We start from the raw sequence: 18,941 nt of genomic DNA, 5'->3' as shown, positions 1-18,941 counted from the left end.
AGTGTTCCAGTGAACGCTACAAGGTCCACTATACGGACCAGTGTTACAATAACAGCCAAAGGCATTCAGAAATGGAAAATGTATAAGAAAATGCATTGCGACACTAGCCACGTTTACATGGACCCAAATAGTCCAATTCCATTCGGGTTATTTGCTCAAACGGACAAAATCTAACCTTTGTATACACCTCATTCCGAAAAAAACGTGCCAATCCGAATGAATATATAATCGGATTTACAGGGGTGAAATATTCCTTTCCCCAATACAATTGAGGTATCTTGTACCCGCTCAATCGGAAAGTTGTCAGGGTGCGTTCTTTCAGCGCATGCTCAGCTGTAACGTAACATGCATACACTCTCGTTCGCCATCTTTGATGAATCACGTGATGTTGTTTACAATCTACTGTGCATGTCCCATTGACTATTCCGTTTGATTATAGCGGTGCATGTAGACAGGAGATTGGAATATTCCTTTCCATGTATACACTGATTTCTGGTACATCATTTGGAAAGATTCCATTCGGAAAGAGGAAAATCTCCTCATGTAAACATGGCTAATGACATGCTTGAAAAGTTTATTTTCGATGCTTTTTGTCAAAAAAAAAAAAATCGAAATCTAAGCCGGTAAATGTAACAGAATGTAAAGTAACCAACGTATTCGACCCAGAAGACTTGAGTTACATCATGTAATATGCAAAAAACACCAGTGGAAATGCTAAATGAACCGCACAAAAGATCTTTATTTTTTTTTTTTGTGTCCGGACCACAGAATCAAACCACGACTGTGAACGCAGCCTTGGACTTTCAAAGGAAGTGCTTTACAAAAGAAGGCATGCGTGATGCCAGAAGAGGTGGCGAGGTTGGCCATGGACATAAAGTGGCCACAGTCGGACTTTTATGGAGAAAAATGACCGTGGCTAATGAAGTGTGTGCTGACAATATGCTGGCTGGTATATAGAGTATTCCATATGGCCTCAATCAGAGTCTGAACAGTAGACACCGAAATGTCCACACTGCAGTTTCCTGTCCTCAAATAAGCTTTTGAGGACAATCACATGTCTTATATATACAGTATATCTGACCTTATGCAGGCTTGTGTTCAGGGCAAACGCAATTCATCTAGGTCATTAAGCAGCTCATTGACTGACTATTGATTGACAACTCCCTTTAAGACTGGAGTCAAGAAATCTTATCAAGACCTTATCAAAAAACATTGTCTGGAGAAGGCAGAAAGGAAGGCCACAATTGAGTAGCAGCCATGACAGCAAATGAAGGCTGTCGGGTGCAAAAAAGCATATCTTGTTTGCGGCCTGGCCCGGGGAACGTCTCCTCGAGGAGACAACAGATTGCTCTCCCTCTGGCTCTCCGTGTTGGCCCGAGTGCCGCAAGACCCGGTTTATTTATAGCCGCTACACAGTGGCCATGTGGCGTGACGCGAGGGCACGGCAAGCGACAGAAACGAGCAAATGAGGCTCTCGGATGACGTTAGGCATACAAAAACATAAAAAAAGAAAAAGCTCTGAGGGATGAGGAACCAAAAGAACATATCTTTTTGGTATGAGTGGAATTTGAGTCTTGATTATTGATTATAATCTTGATTATTACCAATACTACAGTTTGTATAGTATTAGTAGTATACCAATCATGCACTAATTAACTATCCATTTTCTGTACCGCTTATCCTCACAAGGGTTGCGGTCATGCTGGAGCCTATCCCAGCTGTTTTCAGGCAAGAGGCGGGGTGCACCCTGGACTGGTGGACAGCCAATCACAGGGCACATATAGACAAACAACCATTCACACTCACATTCATACCTATGGACAATTTGGAGTCGCCAATTAACCTAGCATGTTTTTGGAATGTGGGAGGAAACCGGAGTACCCGGAGAAAACCCACGCATGCACGGGGAGAACATGCAAACTCCACACAGAGATGCCCAAGTAGGGTATCGAACCCTTGCTGTGTGGCCTGCGCATGACAGAAGGCCATGACAGAAGTTTATGTTTATGTGTTATGTACAATATAAATATATCTAAAATTGTATAAATGAAGGATTTTCAAAGTGCAAGTTGCCAGAAGACTTCAGCTGAGGCACAGCAGCTTGAGAAAAATAAGGACAAAAATTCTAATTTATAAAAGTAACTTTTGTCAGTTTAAAGGCAAAATGAATTTACAGTGAAAAAGTAAATAGAGGCTGCACGGCGGTCGTGTGGTTAGCACGCAGACCTCACAGCTAGGAGACCAGGGTTCAATTCCACCCTTGGCCATCTCTGTGTGGAGTTTGCATGTTCTCCTCGTGTATGCGTGGGCTTTCTCCTGGTACTCCGGTTTTCTCCCACATTCCAAAAACATGCTAGGTTAATTGGCGACTCCAAATTGTCCATAGGTATGAATGTGAGTGTGAATGGTTGTTTGTCTATATGTGCCCTGTGATTGGCTGGCGACCAGTCCAGGGTGTACCCTGCCTCCGAAGACAGCTGGGATAGGCTCCAGCACACCCTGCGAACCTCGTGAGGAAAAAGCGGTAGAAAATGAATGAATGAAAGTAAATAGACTGGAAAATACCATGAAATATGCTCCAGAAGATCAGTTGATGCTCCAACTATACGATGTTCTCCAAGATGAGGCACACATTGAACACCCCTGGTATAAATGACATAGAACCACTACCGTATCTGAACTAACTTCCAACTAGTCTAACAACTTCCCCACTGACTTGTTCAAAGACTCGATTGACTTGACTTATTTCTGGACGTCTTTGAGGTTGAGCTCGGTCTGTTGTCATTGCCGGTAATGAGGGCAGTTCAGCGTTGTTTTTTTCAGCCTTTTATGCAAATAATTACAATGCATCATAACTTGGACCTACGCTTTTGTTCTTAACGTGCAATTAATGTTTCTTTAAAGATCAAAGCAAAGAACAAAACAAGAACGGATCAAAGAGCTTCCAGAAACACACATAGAACGTTAAGTATGCGGCACCATAACAATCATGTTTCTTCACAGTCCATTTCTCCTCACTCCCTCACAATTAAACTCCATCATTTCACAAATGATGGACGGCCCGTTTCAGGGAACATGACACAGCTCAAGAAGAACTCGCCTCCCTTTATCTCAGGCGGCTTATTCCGCTGCGATCTGATGGGAGGCGTCCAACAGCGGCTCACGCTATCAAAGCCTCTCGCTATCGATGGTCCAAATCCAGAGCTTTGAGGCTCACTCTGATCGTCTTACAAAACCGTGCCCAAAGCTCAACCCCAAAAACATGCATAATATATTCAGTTTATGCTGCCGTTTGCTTCATTTAAATTGAAGCTATCAAGGGGTCATAAAGTAGTCAAAGACGAGGTTGCACGGTGTGCGTCTGTACTGTCACTAATGGTTCACACTGATAAATCTCATTGAGTAATGTACCGTTTCATGCATACTGATAATATAACACTTTTGGTACTATTCGGTTTGAGTACCAAACACAAACACTCTACAGCAGGGGTCTCAAACTCAATTTACCTGGGGGCCACTGGAGCTAGGGTCTGGGCGAGGCTGGGCCGCATCCGCCCCCCCCACGCATTTATTAAAAACAGAAAAATGAATAAACTTTGCTTTGGTTCCGATTTTCTACAAGAAAAGCTCTGATAAAACATTCCACTGTTCTCAAATATCTTACTTTTTATTTTTCTACACAAAATAAGATCAAGAATAAAGAAAATCAATCAATCAGTTATAAATAAATATAATAATAATAATAAAACGGCAAATAATTAAAAATTAAGAAACCACATATAGTTGGTGTGTAGACAAATTATTTTTTCATATTAAAATTAACAAAGCATTATTAGAGCCCTGTAGAACTATAGTCACATTTATACTCTTTTTATTTACAACATATTGCGCAACTGCAGGGTCTTGAGACACATGCTAACTCGCAAACTAGAGAGCTAGCGACCTAAACGGTAGCCTCCAAGTTATTTCCTTTAAACTTAAATAGCCAAAAACTTACCACTTCCACACGGATAGGGAGGATAACTATTAACAGTTATTTAACCTTTAACATGAACATTAATCAAACGAAATATTTTTTTCTGGGTACATGATACCATACAGCATCCATATCAAACTTGCGCGGGCCGCGCTAACATTAAACTTTCATATCAAGGCGGGGGCCTCAAACTAGTGTCCTGCGGGCCACATTTGGCCCGCGGGCCGCGTGTTTGAGACCCCTGCTCTACAGTCTCTATCACACTGGACTTGCTTCTTTGTGAATTAGACGTAACAAGTATTTACACAACTAGGAGACCAGGGTTCGATTGCACCCTCGGCCATCTCTGTGTGGAGTTTGCATGTTCTCCCCGTGCATGTGTGGGTTTTCTCCGGGTACTCCGGTTTCCTCCCACATTCCCAAATTCTTTCCAGACATTCCTCTGTCTTCCGTCATTTGTGTCTGTTTTCGTCCTCACGTATACAGAAAGTCACTTTTGCAAAAAGGTGCCCTTGTTGATTGTCATTGTTGTGGTGCAGTGTGAAGAGTGTGTTTACGATCTACCAGGCAACCAGCCAAATCAGATCACAGTGTCCCCGACGCACCATCCACTCTATTTAAGGTTCAACTCCCACAACACCCACCAACGGTGCTGACAGTGTCGTCCATTTATCTGTTTGTCACTCCGCAGATGCAACACGACTACATTTCGTGTTTTATTCATTCATTCATACATTTTTCTACCGCTATAGGGTTGTGGGGGGTGGTGTACACCCTGGATTGGCCAATCACAGGGCACATATAGACAAACAACCATTCACACTCACATTCATACCTATGGACAATTTGGAGTCGCCAATTAACCTAGCATGTTTTTGGAATGTGGGAGGAAACCGGAGTACCCGGAGAAGACCCACACATGCACGGGGAGAACATGCAAACTCCACACAGATATGGCTGATGGTGGAATCGAACTCGAGTCTCTTAGCTGTGTGGCCTCTAAACTAACCACTCGTCCGCCGTGCAGCCCTTTTGGGGCTTTATATATGGCCGCATTGAGAAATCGAGTGTGCAATGTTTGCACATTTTCCTGAGTGGGTCTCGATAGCTTATTTTACATTCTCCCACGTTTGGACAAAGCCACCAAGGAGAAGTATTTGAATTGGTGCTATCGATCTGCGCCGTGCGAGGGAAGATTTTTAACAATATGTTTATTACTGTAGTTTGCAGTACTGTAAAACTAAAAGTTGTTTCGCTATTGTGGCAAGTTTATTGAGCTTCATTGAAGGGGACAAATATTATATATTCAGGATGATGCAATGTCGATCCACATGAAAAATGACTTCCTGAACTGAGAGGAATATTCTGCTCACAGTGAAGGGCACAATGAAGGGCATAGAAATATCTTACTTAGATATTGTACGGAGTATGGAATACAGAGTAGATAGATTGACAAATAAAAATAGATAATAAAGAATGGAAAATTCCAAAGAGCTTTTCAGGCCATATTCGCCGCCCTTAGTCTTTTGGTCGTCTTTGGCTTCAGCAGCTCAGTTGAGTTGCTAATTCCGTTCATCTAAATGCTTGAACTGCCGCCTGTCAGTGGTGGCTCTACTGGAGGTCTCTTCAGGCTCACGCTTGCTGCCGGTGGAACAGGGTGAAGGATTAAGGTCACTTTAATCTAAATTCCAGTCAAATCGGGATTGAAAATATATTAACATGTACCCAGACTGATCCATGTGCCGGTTTTGTGATGACGCAGGGAATAACTTTTTTTTCCGGCAATGTTAATCGTAGCGGCAGATCACATGATGGCAAATGTTATGTGGAAAGCCGCCATGGAATGAGTCAGCAAATAACAGTGGGAAGAGGTTATGGAAATTGTGAGTTTTGCTTTTTCTTTGGCTTTGTTGTCGTAGATACAGCAGAGTGGTTAACGTCTTGTTACACTTGTGTGGTTATTGTGTGGTTATTATTGGTTATTATTATTAGTGCTTATTATTATTATTATTATGCCATGATTTTTGCGGCATCATTTTTTCGACATGGAAATTGCGAGTCTTGCTTTTTCTTTGGCTTTGTTGTCATAGATACAGCAGAGTGGTTAACGTCTTGTTACACTTGTGTGGTTATTGTGTGGTTATTATTGGTTATTATTATTAGTGGTTATTATTATTATTATGCCGTGATCTTAGCGGCATAATTTTTTCGACATCGAAATTGTGTCTTGCTTTTTCTTTGGCTTTGTTGTCATAGATACAGCAGAGTGGTTAACGTCTTGTTACACTTGTGTGGTTATTGTCTGGTTATTATTGGTTATTATTATTAGTGGTTATTATTATTATTATGCCGTGATTTTAGCGGCATCATTTTTTTGACATGGAAATTGTGAGTCTTGCTTTTTCTTTGGCTTTGTTGTCATAGATACAGCAGAGTGGTTAACGTCTTGTTACACTTGTGTGGTTATTGTGTGGTTATTATTGGTTATTATTATTAGTGGTTATTATTATTATTATTATTATTATTATTATTATTATTATTATTATTATTATTATTATTATTATTATTATTATTATTATTATTATTATTATTATTATGCCGTAATTTTAGCTGCATAATGTTTTCGACAAAACAACGGTGCCTTAAAAATAGATTTGCCGAATGCATGTTTGCAAGGTTATGACTATTGATTGATGCATCCTCAGCCAGCGGCTGCTCTATGGAGTCTATTTCCATCTAACACGTTATGGTAGTATGGGGGTGGGGGGGGCGGAGTTTAGCTTTCATCAAATCCTGCATGCCTTGTACAAATGATTGACATGAGCTAACAATATAATGTCAGGAAGAGAAGAATAGCAACAGTATAGGCTAACATGCCCACATCTGCCCACACACTCACACACACACACACACACACGCAGTCATAAATAGAAATTATTTCACTTTCTCACCACCATCAGCTGTTATAGCAGCAGCACATCAGAGACACAGCATCCTTGTTTAAGAGCATCTTTAGTGTGTTCTTTCACTCTCCCCTCTTATGATTTTCAGACCGGATGCATTTTTAAAGTTACATTGATGTCAAAGTTACTGTATGGAACTGCCTCTTACACGCAGTAAGAATTTATTTTTCTTTCTTTTTTTTCTTTTTTTTTCTTTTCTCCTGCAAAGGTAATATTACGACTTATTTTCTCATAAATGTACGAATTTATTGTCATAAATTTCAAAACTTTTTTTCTCAAAAATGCCATTAAACATTAAACATCAAACATTATACGCATAAATTTACAACTTTATTCTCAAAATCCCAGATTATTTTAATATTCCATCTGAGACAGCATTGTGACCTATGTCTTCGGGCAAGGGTAGTATTAGCACTTATTTTCTCATAAATGTACGACTTCATTCTCATAAATTTTAAAACTTTTTTTTCTAAAAAATGTATAACTTTATAAGCAGAAATTTACAACTTTATTCTCAAAATCTCAGATTATTTTTTTAGAAGTAAGTAAGTAAGCAGTAAAAAAAAATGTCTTTCTTTTTTTTCTTTTCTCCTGCAAAGGTAATATTACGACTTATTTTCTCAGAAATGTACGACTTTGTCATAAATTTAAAAAAAAAAATTCTCAAAAATGTCTAACATTATATGCATAAATTTACAACTTTATTCTCAAAATCACAGATTGTTTTAATATTGCATCTGAGACAGCATTGTGACCTATGTCTTCGGTTTCAATTTTTTTTTCTAAAAAATGTATAACTTTATACGCATAAATTTACAACTTTATTCTCAAAATCTCAGATTATTTTAGTAAGTAAGTAAGTAAGTAAGCAGTAAGAAATTTAATGCCACCTTGCCTTGCCTCGCCTCGCCGGCTGCCATTTTGATATATTGCCCCTTTCGCTTACAAACAGTTCAGGCTCGCGAGGCATGACCGAGAAAGTGTATTGCAGCTTTTAGCATGTTGGCCGAGCTTCCACTCTGGTCTCATGATGATGATGATGAATGGATGGATGGATGGCTTTGGTCCAGTTTCTCTACGCTAGCTATGTGAGTTGAGATTAATTTAGGTTTAATGGCAGGCCCGTGTTTAAGAGGGCATGAGATAGGACTGTGTATAATGACAAATAGATACTCCTTTCCAGGTTGAACCTCCAGCATCTACACAGTCCTCACATTTAAGCAGGTAATAAGGGTCAGGCATACTACTATAGGCTATAGGCTGTACAGAACCGGAACACTTTTCGTCTTCATTTTCACCCTTAATGCAGTTTAGTTGCTGACACATTAGCATTTCAGTTGTCCGTGCATGAACTTGACATCCCTCTGAAGTCAAGGATTCTAACACCACAAGAGAACTGTCAAGCATGGCTGCAGTAAACGGCTCGACGCATAAATTTGGCAAGGCCCTGACAGAACTCGACTATCGACTCCCTCAGGTTCTGCTGTAAGGCCTTCCGTCAGGAGGGGGGGTTTGAACACACGGTCAGCCGCTTGAAAGGATCGCGGGGCCTGGCGGCTCTCGCAACGCCGGCTGGCCGCTGCTGTAATTGACGAGCCGTGGAGCTGACTGAGGCTTTTCCGGGATGAAAAAAGAAGAAGTGGAGGAGGGCTGATAGTGCCACAGGAGGGGAAAAAGGATTGAGTGGGAAGCGAGAGGTGAGCTTGGCTGGGATTACACAGTGCTAAATGTAATTGGTGGAGGAGCAAAGGTGTCGCGGCACCGGCCATCTTCTTCTTTTTATGAAGTCAGGAAACGAGGGAGAAAAGCCAGAGGAGGCGCTAGTGTGTGTATTCTATATAAACTCAAAAATATGAAGTAAATGCAACATTTAAAATAGAAATACACGATCTTGAATGACCTCCAACTCCATCCTACAATTGATGTACGTATGAGTGCTCTGCGGTTTTAAAGAAACTACGACAAAAAAAAGAGTCAAACGGTAGATGAGTGGTTAGCGCCAGGCTACACAACTAAGTGGCTCGTTTTGATTAATAAAAAATAAAATACATAAATAAATTAAAAAATTTAAAATAAAAAAAACTATATTAGGAAAGCAGGAAGTGAACAAACGTAACAGTTACTGATTGTAAAAGTACCAGATGGAGGGGTAGGATTTAATATGCTTTGCTTCTTCCTACTCCTTTTGGACATGTGGAACTGTGAACTGATTATGTGATGCATTCAATTGTAATCTGATGCATGTTCAAATGAAATAAAACCATTACCATTCCCCATTTGGGCATCTCTGTGTGGAGTTTGCATGTTCTCCCCGTGCATGCGTGGGTTTTCTCCGGGTACTCCGGTTTCCTCCCACATTCCAAAAACATGCTAGGTTAATTGGCGACTCCAAATTGTCCATAGGTATGAATGTGAGTGTGAATGGTTGTTTGCCCGCGACCCTCGTGAGGATCAGCGGTACAGAAAATGGATGGATGGATGGAATAAAATGGCTTAAACACAGTGAAGGTTATGTGCGGTCATACAGAGAATGATTACAAAGTCACTTATTCACTTTAGCCATGCAGGCAATGTCACCTGAAAAAAAAGTGCAAATTAAATACACGTCTCCACACAAAATACCGTAGACAAGCTTACTTATGCATTATTTAAGATGATGTTAAAACCTGTTTTAAGTGGAGCAGGCTGCAGCTCCACCACCATCAGGCTTTGAGGTCATGTTCTCCACTGGGAACACCACCCCAGATGGTCATCAAGCTTTGCTCTGCCTCACATGCAAGCGGCGCTTCCTCTGGCTAGAAGACGTATAATTGTATATAAGTGCGATATGTACGGCACCGTAAGCCCTGTAGTGCTGGCCTGCCAACAGCACAGCATGACACCGCCTCATGAGATGGAGACATAAAAGAGAGACTTATTATTATGTAACATGGCCAAAAATAACCTGAATGAAAATATTCTACCATGCGCTGCTTGACGAGGCGAGCTCATGTGGAGGAGTTGAGGAGAGTTAAGACTAAAAACTAATCTGTGGGAATGTGGCTGGTTTGCCAGGACAGGACATGGACGAAGGTCATGATAAGGATGTGGGAAGTTATTCCAGAAAGTGAATTTTGTATTTCCATAAGCTTGATTTTTCATAGTTTCTTTGTAACTTCTAATTATTTGTACACCTTTAAACATTTAAGAATGTAGGTAAAAATAGATTAGACCTATTTAAAAAAAAAAAGTGCACCGCAGCTATGTGATATTGGTGAAAAAGCGTAATATTGGTATTTTAGTCTTTAGGCTATTTTGTCTCATTTTTGCTGTGTTTGTTCCTCTTAAATAAGATTTGTAAATGTTCTTTTCATAATATTATGATTTATTTAAATCATATTTTGACTTTCCTAGAATCTTATAATTTTGCCAAATTTTATTTTAACTAGCTCACAACACCTCCCATAACAATAGCTGCTCATAATTTTAAAACATTATTAGAATATGACTTTTATGTATCAATATTTAGACCTTATTCACATAAAAAATAAAGCTGTTTTTTGCCAGAAATATTCCAACTATTCATTTTCTACTGCTTATAGTCACAAGGGTCATGGGATTGCTGGAACCTATCCCAGCTGTCTTCATGTGAGAGGCGGAGTACACCCTGGACTGGTCACTGGCCAATCACAGGGTACATATAGACAAACAACCATTCACACTCACATTCATACCTATGGACAATTTGGAGTCGCCAATTAACCTAGCATGTTTTTGGAATGTGGGAGGAAACCGGAGTACCCGGAGAAAACCCACGCACGCTCGGAGAGGAGATACAATATCAATGTGATTATCAGTGTGTACAACGCCTGTTTCAAACGTGCTGCAAACGCTCAGTCGTCACATGTCAAACATCAGCCGGATGAACACAACAAAAGTGCCTCCTGCACTAAAAGTGATACATACACTTGCAAGTACAACGGGTTGGGACCGGTTCTTTAGCTGATCACATCTGGAGCCTCAAACTCACCACACCCTTATCAAGTGTTCGGCCCCAAATGCTGCACCAATCTAAATCGTCTATATCTTCTATATCTATTTCTATCATACCTTTTTAAATTATTATTCATTTATTATTATGATGCATACCTTTTTGTACAAAATCCTAGCAAAGGGGTCACACACGGACACAAATGGCGGATGAACCGCCAGACAGCTATTTAAACACACACATACACAAACACACACACACACACAGGCTCCTTCTTCTTCGGTCTGGCTGAGACAGATAAGACAGCAGCATCCTGGGAGTTATCAGTCGCCTCCGTACAGGTGCATTACCTGGACGATCCACTAAAGTCCCATTCATTTACTGATAGGGTGCAGATTGTGTGTGTGAATCTCAGCCTGTGTGTGTGTGTGTGTGTGTGTGTGTGTGGATGCTGTGTGCAGAGACCCACCACAATGCTTGGAGGGGGAATCATCCTCTGGAAGCCGGGCAGATCTTAGCACATATTTTCCGCCGCGGGCAAATGAATAAATAAATAATGAAAGAACTGTTTAGGAGTTAGATGGCCTTGAAAGCTTCAAGTGCTCACCTTTATTTTTTTTTCCCCTCCATGGCGTCCACCATGACGGCGCCAAGGAATGCATCATGTCTGGTGAGGTGTCAAAATTTAAGACAGGGAAACACGTAATCATCCATCTTCTATACTGCTTATCCTCACTTGGGTTGCGGGCATGCTGGAGCCTATCCCAGCTGTCTTCGGGTGAGAGGCGGGGTACACCCTGGACTGGTCGCCAGCCAATCACAGGGCACGTATAGACTGCTACACTGATGTAGCTTGGATGCTCATCATCCGCATTACATTAACTAATTCAGCTATGACACCAAAGAGGATGTCCACAAATATTTGGGCCAAAAAGGCGGTGCCACCTCACCATATTTATCTTTTTACGGGACGCTCTTTGTGATGTGCTGGAATGTGACCTGCATGGCAGGACCACCCTCTGAAAGACAATGCCTTTTGTGTGCCTTTGATCACGCGTATGAATTATGCACCAGCTCATCCTGTTTGTGTGTGTGTGTGTGTGTGTGTGTGTGTGTGGGTCTGTGGATGGAAAGGCGCCAAAGACTGCGGCGTTTAGTGACAATGATGACTGACGCTGCATTGCCCTTCTCACAGTCTCTCCCTTAACATTAATACCTAGACACACACACACAAAGTCAGTTACAGTGACTGATATCTGTCCTTGGCTGCTCTTTAGTCTCCCATCAGTCATCTCAATTTGATCCCACACACAGTATAACAAATAAACAAGGTTGAACACTAAACGTGGAATTATGAAGTAAAACCATGTTTTTTTTAAGAATTATACTTCTAAATGTAAAATATTGTCAAATAGTTATATATCAACATCTACTGTATTAGAGGCCTAATAGGCTTCACATGTAATAATAGTGCTTATATAGTTCATTCATTCATTCATTTTCTACCACTTTTCCTCATGAGGGGTTCCTCACAGGGGGTGCTGGAGCCTATCCCAGCTGTCTTCAGGCGAGAGGCGGGGTACACCCTGGACTGGTCGCCAGCCAATCACAGGGCACATATAGTCAAACAACCATTCACACTCACATTCATACCTATGGACAATTTGGAGTCGCCAATTAACCTAGCATGTTTTTGGAATGTGGGAGGAAACCGGAGTACCCAAAGAAAAAACATGCACGGGGAGAACATGCAAACTCCACACAATGATGGCCGAGTGTGGGATTGAACTCGGGTCTCCTAGCTGTGAGGTCTGCGCGCTAACCACTTGACCGCCGTGCAGCCGTGCTTTTATAGTGCTTAACAAATGTATTAGACCAGTTTAGTAAAACAGTTTATCATAATCATAATAAAAATCATCACAGAATAATTTAACTACCAAAATAGCCAAAATTACCATGTTAATGTTTTACATAAAAATGAAAAATTCAACTAGTGTAATAATTAGTATTTTTCATTTGTTTTTTTAAAGCACAAGCTGGGAAAATGTGGTTGTATTAGTTTTATCAATAAGTTAAGGCAGCACAGTTTGGTAGGTAGTTAAGGTAACATAATAAGGTTATGAATGTTATCTATGTTGCAATTATGAATTCCAATAAAATCCCACATAAGGTCACAAAACTTTTCCGGCAAGTTCTCACAAAGTGACCTTGTGTCGGCCATAGCCGCATGGGAGGCAAGGGGTCCGGAACTAGCCATCATTCGGAATCGAGGAACTCCCCCTCGGGACGCTGCTGTGCATGCAGACAAATGGGGCCAGCGGATGGTGTGTTGAAATATGCAGCAGTTTACATTCAGTCTGTTGGGAGGCAGGCAACACAGTCATACTTTTTACCGGCACGCTCTGAGGTTCATCTATGTTGCCAGGTGTACCAACAACTACACCTGTTACTTATAGCAAGATACTGTTTAATCAGTGGTTGATTATTGTTTTACAACATCATTTTACATATATACAACAAATCTAAATGCATATAAATGATGGATAAAAGGGATAAATTAACTTTCCAAGGGTCCCAGACGTGATTAATCACTTCTGCTTATATATATTCAAAATTAGGCATTGTTTGATTTGTTGAAAATGAACAGTAAATTTGCAAATTTGTAGTTCATGGCGCCAATGCAGCCATGACAAAATATTTCTTGCAGCCCAGCTTCGTTTCCAGATGTAACATCATCGGGGTAACACTTCTTAGCTAAAGCAAACACTTCTCAGCGGTATATCGTCAACTTTGCTATTCTGCTGGTAAACGGGAAAACATCCAAATAACGAAGAACGACCACTTCGTCAAAGTTAGCACAAAACAGAGTAAGTCTTGTTTAGATTTAAGTCTTCTAAACACTATTCCACGTTAGCGACAACGCTGCAAAGCATTAAACATCTTAAATAAATAAATAAAGATCTTTTGACATTGATATGTTTACTGTGTGTGATGAAGACGCTAGCATCTTCCGCCGCTGAGAAGCATATACGTAAGCAAGATGGCCGCAGCGGTCCATCGTGGAAGTAAATGTGAGCATACATGAAGAATGGACATTTTGACAGCGTGCTGGGATATGTCAGTAGAAAAAAAACAAGTGTTTTGTGAGGTTAGATCAACACTTTCGGCACTTTGTATTGAGTTGTGGACTCCTACAGAGTAGCTACAAACAATAACCCGCACAAAAAGCTTTCTAGATCTTCCAAAATCTGTACCTATTCCAGCTGCATTTCCTTAGGTTTTCCAAAACGGGGTGTGCTTATTCCACCCACAGCCCACCATTCGGACATGCCAACTCTGCTGTGATTGTTGACGATTCCAAGCGCTCACGAGGACTTCCAGACAACTGCCAAACCCCACTTTCTAATTTTGTCTGTATAGGAGTTGATAATAAATGAATAAACTCTTTGGAGAGGTACTTGAAAAGTGGTTAAGAGCTACTGGTAGCTCACGATCTACTGGTTGTAGACCCCTGACTTATGAACTCAAAGATTGGTAACGTAGGTCCGCTTTTAGTGAGTGCAGACAATCTTGGCACAGTATTGGTAGTGGAGATGTGGCCATTACAATTACAATTATTACCCATGTTTAAAAAAACGTGGAAAGACCCACCAGTTATGGTGGAAAAGGCTGTTAGCAACTCCAGACAATGCACAAATTGAAAAATTGGCATAGTTTTACACGATAATACAACATTCCAACAACACTTATAGGTTAGAAAAGTGGAAAAAGCATAATAGGTCCCCTTCAATGACAACATGCCATGAACATCATCCATACACCAGACATTTTTTCCTCTTGCTATCCATCATTAGTCACATGCCTCAATGGGGAGGCAAGAGGACTCTATGCACTATTTGGATTATCTACAGTGGCTGTCACTCTGACAAAATGAATGGTTTCTTGTCAACATTTTAATAAGCAGATGGCAGGGCTAACAAATCATGTGTAACGATTAAAACACAGCAGGTTGTGATAAATGAAGCACAAAGCAAGAGATGCAAAGTCGCATCATTAGTGGCCGCAGAAGAGAACAACTACCAGCACTACGGAAACTGGAAAAAAGAACACATCTCTGTGTCATTTTACCAAAGAAAAATGCAATTTAAAAAAAAAAAATAGTACAACTAAAAAGCCATGTTTACCTACCAATGAGAGCAGCTCTGGTAAAACGCTTTCAAGCCTTCAGGCTACAAACGTCAACCCCTTATAGCCTTGAGATTGGGACCTTCAGCTTTCAATCTCTGAGTTCCTCTGCTCTGATCCAGCGTTCCCACTTAGAATTCAGGCCTCGGCCAGAAGGCTCAGAATTTCAACCTCCAAACTCCTGTTTGGAGGTTATCACTTTCAATCTTCAGTCCACAGCCTTCGACCTTCAACCAACAGCCTGGGACCTTCCACTTTTCAGTTGTCAACATCCTGTCAAACCTATGGTTTTATCTATGAATCTTCATCCTGCAACCTTCAACAATAAACCTTCAAACTGCATCCAGCAGACTCAAACCTTCATCTTTCAACCTCCTGCCTCTGGCATGCACTTTGCAAATTTCACGCCCAAACCTCAGGTCATTTTCCAACAGTCTGCAGTCTCCAACATTCTGTCTTCAGTCTCTCGTCTCAGTTTTTAGATTGCACCCCCCTACAGTAAAAGTGCTTCAGTTGAGAGTCTTCGAACTCTAAGGCTTCCACCTCTAGTCTTCAAGCCCAAGAAGGCTCAAACTCCAAACTAAAACCAATGGCTTCCAAAGTCTACCCTCAATATTTTTTACTCTAACCTTCATGCTCCATTGTCTCAATTGTCAGCCTACAGTCTCAAGACTTAATCCTATAACCGTAAACCAGCAGCCTCCAAGTCTCAACTTCCAACCTGTAGCTGACAGCTTCCAACCTTCACCCTCAAGCCTTCAGCTTCAAACCTCTTAGTCTCTAGCCGTCAATACCCTGGAGCCTCCAACGGAAAGCCTCAAGGCTTCAGCCTCTAGCCATCAACCTTCTAACCAGCAGTCTCAAATTTCCAGCCCGTAGGCTTCAACCTACAACCAGGCAGTCTGAAATTTTGAGTGGATATCCGTCAACCTTTAAACTAGGAATGAGTCGTATACTCGTTATAAACGAGTATCTGTTAAAGATAATACATTTTTACAAATATGAAACAAGTACAGCTGTCAATTATTGATATCCGTAAAGGAAGTGTTTGGACGTATACTGTTCTGTAGTTGTGAGGAATATCCCTAGTGTGCCTTGCTAACCAGGGATGTCCAAAGTGTGGCCCGTGGGCCATTTGGGGACTGGATTTTTTTTTATGGGCCTGTGAACGGCACATTGTAGAAAAAGTAACTAAAAAACTAAAAGTTGTAAAAGAGTTGATACTCAAAACTCTGACAGATCACTGACACACATACACAGTACACATATAGCTCGTTAGTAAACAATAAATATAGCAATTTCTCATCAATCCGTGTTAATTTCAGACTTACAATGATATATAGATTTAAGCCCCGCCCATTTCTGGTGAACTATGCCACTGAGGAAACCTTTTTTCCCATTCCGAGCACAGATTCGGATACAGATCATTGAGTTGTTTGAATAGATACTGATCCAGACAGCGGAGTACTCGCTTATCCCTGCTACAAGCCACCAGCCTGGAATCGTCTACACACTACACTGCATGTTAGATTTATGAAGCTTTAAGCTCCAGTGGAAAAAAAGAACAGTGCTATTAATGGAAGACGCATGCGAGGGAAGATAGTATTTTAGCCAAATGTCAGGTATCCCAGCATGCTCTGTAGATAAGCTTCAAGGAGAGAAAGTGGAATGACTCAACTCTGATGTCAGGTTTAGTAACCTTGGGTGGCGTCATCTTATTTTGGATGTCAGTCATCAGCGCATTCTTTCTCATCCATAATGAGACAGAAGCATGTGATAAAGCCGGCTTTCCACGTTCCAATGCTGCATGCCTCATGAATACTGAGCGTGAAACTATGTGTGCACGAGTCCGCGTTTTGAATAATGAGTGTTGAACTACAACACATTTGATTCCAGTGTGTGTGTGTGTATGTTTGTCCTTGAGTAAGCATGCGTGTGTATTTAAAAGGTAGATGTTGACCGACAACACCCGGCTACTTCTGAGCCTTTCCAAGTGACAGCCGGCAAACACAGATGAATTAAACATGAAGTCAGACACGCTGTCCGACATAAGTCAATTCATGGGGGGAAGAACCATTTACTCTGCTGTAAATGAGAAGGCAATAATTGCAGAGGCTGTTATTTCAGAAATGCTAAATCTTTGATATATATAATTACATATATTACAAGTTACGGCGGTCGAGTGGTTAGCGCGCAGGGCTCACAGCTTGGAGACCCGAGTTCGATTCCACCTCGGCTATCTCTGTGTGGAGTTTGCGTGTTCTCCTCGTGCATGCGTGGGTTTTCTCCGGGTACTCCGGTTTCCTCCCACATTCCAAAAACATGCTAGGTTAATTGGTGACTCCAAATTGTCCATAGGTATTAATGTGAGTGTGAATGGTTGTTTGTCTATATGTGCCCTGTGATTGGCTGGCCACCAGTCCAGGGTGTACCCCGCCTCTCGCCCGAAGACAGCTGGGATAGGCTCCAGCAACCCCTGCGATAAGCGGTAGAAAATGAATTAAACAAATGAATGAATGAATATAACAAGTTCATTATTTAAAGTAAATAATGATTTGGAGTGCATGAGAAAGTGGAAAGGAAACCGTAACATTATATATAAAATTTGTGGAGTTAATTAACGTACTACATTGGGAGGTTGTCTACAGCCACAGCAGTTGTGCCAGCATTTTACACAAATAACTGAAAATCTATTTTAAGTATTTCCGTATATTCCGTATTTTTCCATATATCCGTACAGGAGACTATATGGTTAATTGAATAGAGCATTTGAGGTATGTAATTGATATTCAATTGTCAATAGTCCTCAATTGGAAATGATATCTGATAAGATGACCTTACCTTAGGGTGTGGGGAGGGGTGTCTTGATGCTGGGAAATAAAAAGTATTTGTAAAAGTAGCTTCAGTTTGTAGCCGTTTTTTTCATTATGTACTGACAGAACATTTACGCAACTCATTGAAAATTCAACCTAGCAGGCAAACTAAAACAAAGGCTTTAATTGAACAATTTGTGAGAATATATGCACAAGCTTATTCAAACATCAAGACAAGCCAACCCGTAGAAAGTAATATTAGATTAATAAATAGTAACATCGTGACTAATAGTTTATCAGTCAGGTGAACATCCTGCATAGCTGAGTCATTCGTGACTGATGTACGGTACGCCATGTTCTGCCTCTCGGCTTAACCTCAACTCATCCACAAGACAAACATCATCTCGCCAATATGTTTTCCGCGTCTAATCTTCCTCCCCGATCCTCTTCTTTGAGAAAAAAAAAATCCTTCATGTCCTGACCCCTGTTTATTTTCCCCACACATAATTCCTTTCCTTGCTTCATGTTGTCCCATCATCACCTCCCCCCCTTCCCCCGCAAACCAATGTGTTTCATAAGCATCTGCTAAGTCAGTTAGCCTCTCTGTAGTGCAGCCCCACTGATGAGACGCCGGGTTGACAGCGGGCGAGGCAGATGCGGTGACGGTTGCTGTGTGCACTCCACAGCCCGAGCGAGTACACTTGAGCTGATCTTGAGCACACATCTGTCAGCGGCTCTTGAAAGTGTGGCTTGACTGGAACGAGCGGTGATTTCCAGGTCAAGCAGCCCGCTAACCATTTTGTCTGGTTAGCTGTGTTACATAAATGCCATTGATGGATGTGAAGCAGTGGTGAGTATAGTTGTTCATTCATTCATTCATTTTCTACTGCTTATCCTAATGAGGGTTGCAGGGGGTGCTGGAGCCTATCCCAGCTGTCTTCGCATGAGAGGTGGGGTACACCATGGACTGGCCGCCAGCCAATCACAGGGCACATATGTATAGACAAACAACCATTCATACTCACATTCATACT

At 41.2% G+C, this 18,941-nt stretch overlaps 1 protein-coding gene across 4 annotated transcripts in view; it reads right to left on the bottom strand.

Moving 5' to 3' along the window:
• The window catches only part of slc12a5a (solute carrier family 12 member 5a), a 134,958-nt gene that overhangs the window by 42,718 nt on the left and 73,299 nt on the right, over positions 1–18,941 (bottom strand). The gene's annotated exons all lie outside the window — the stretch shown is intronic.

The sequence above is a fragment of the Doryrhamphus excisus genome, chromosome 18 (genome assembly GCF_030265055.1).
Source record: "Doryrhamphus excisus isolate RoL2022-K1 chromosome 18, RoL_Dexc_1.0, whole genome shotgun sequence".
Lineage (NCBI taxonomy): Eukaryota > Metazoa > Chordata > Actinopteri > Syngnathiformes > Syngnathidae > Doryrhamphus > Doryrhamphus excisus.
This window is presented reverse-complemented; position numbering and strand designations above follow the sequence as displayed.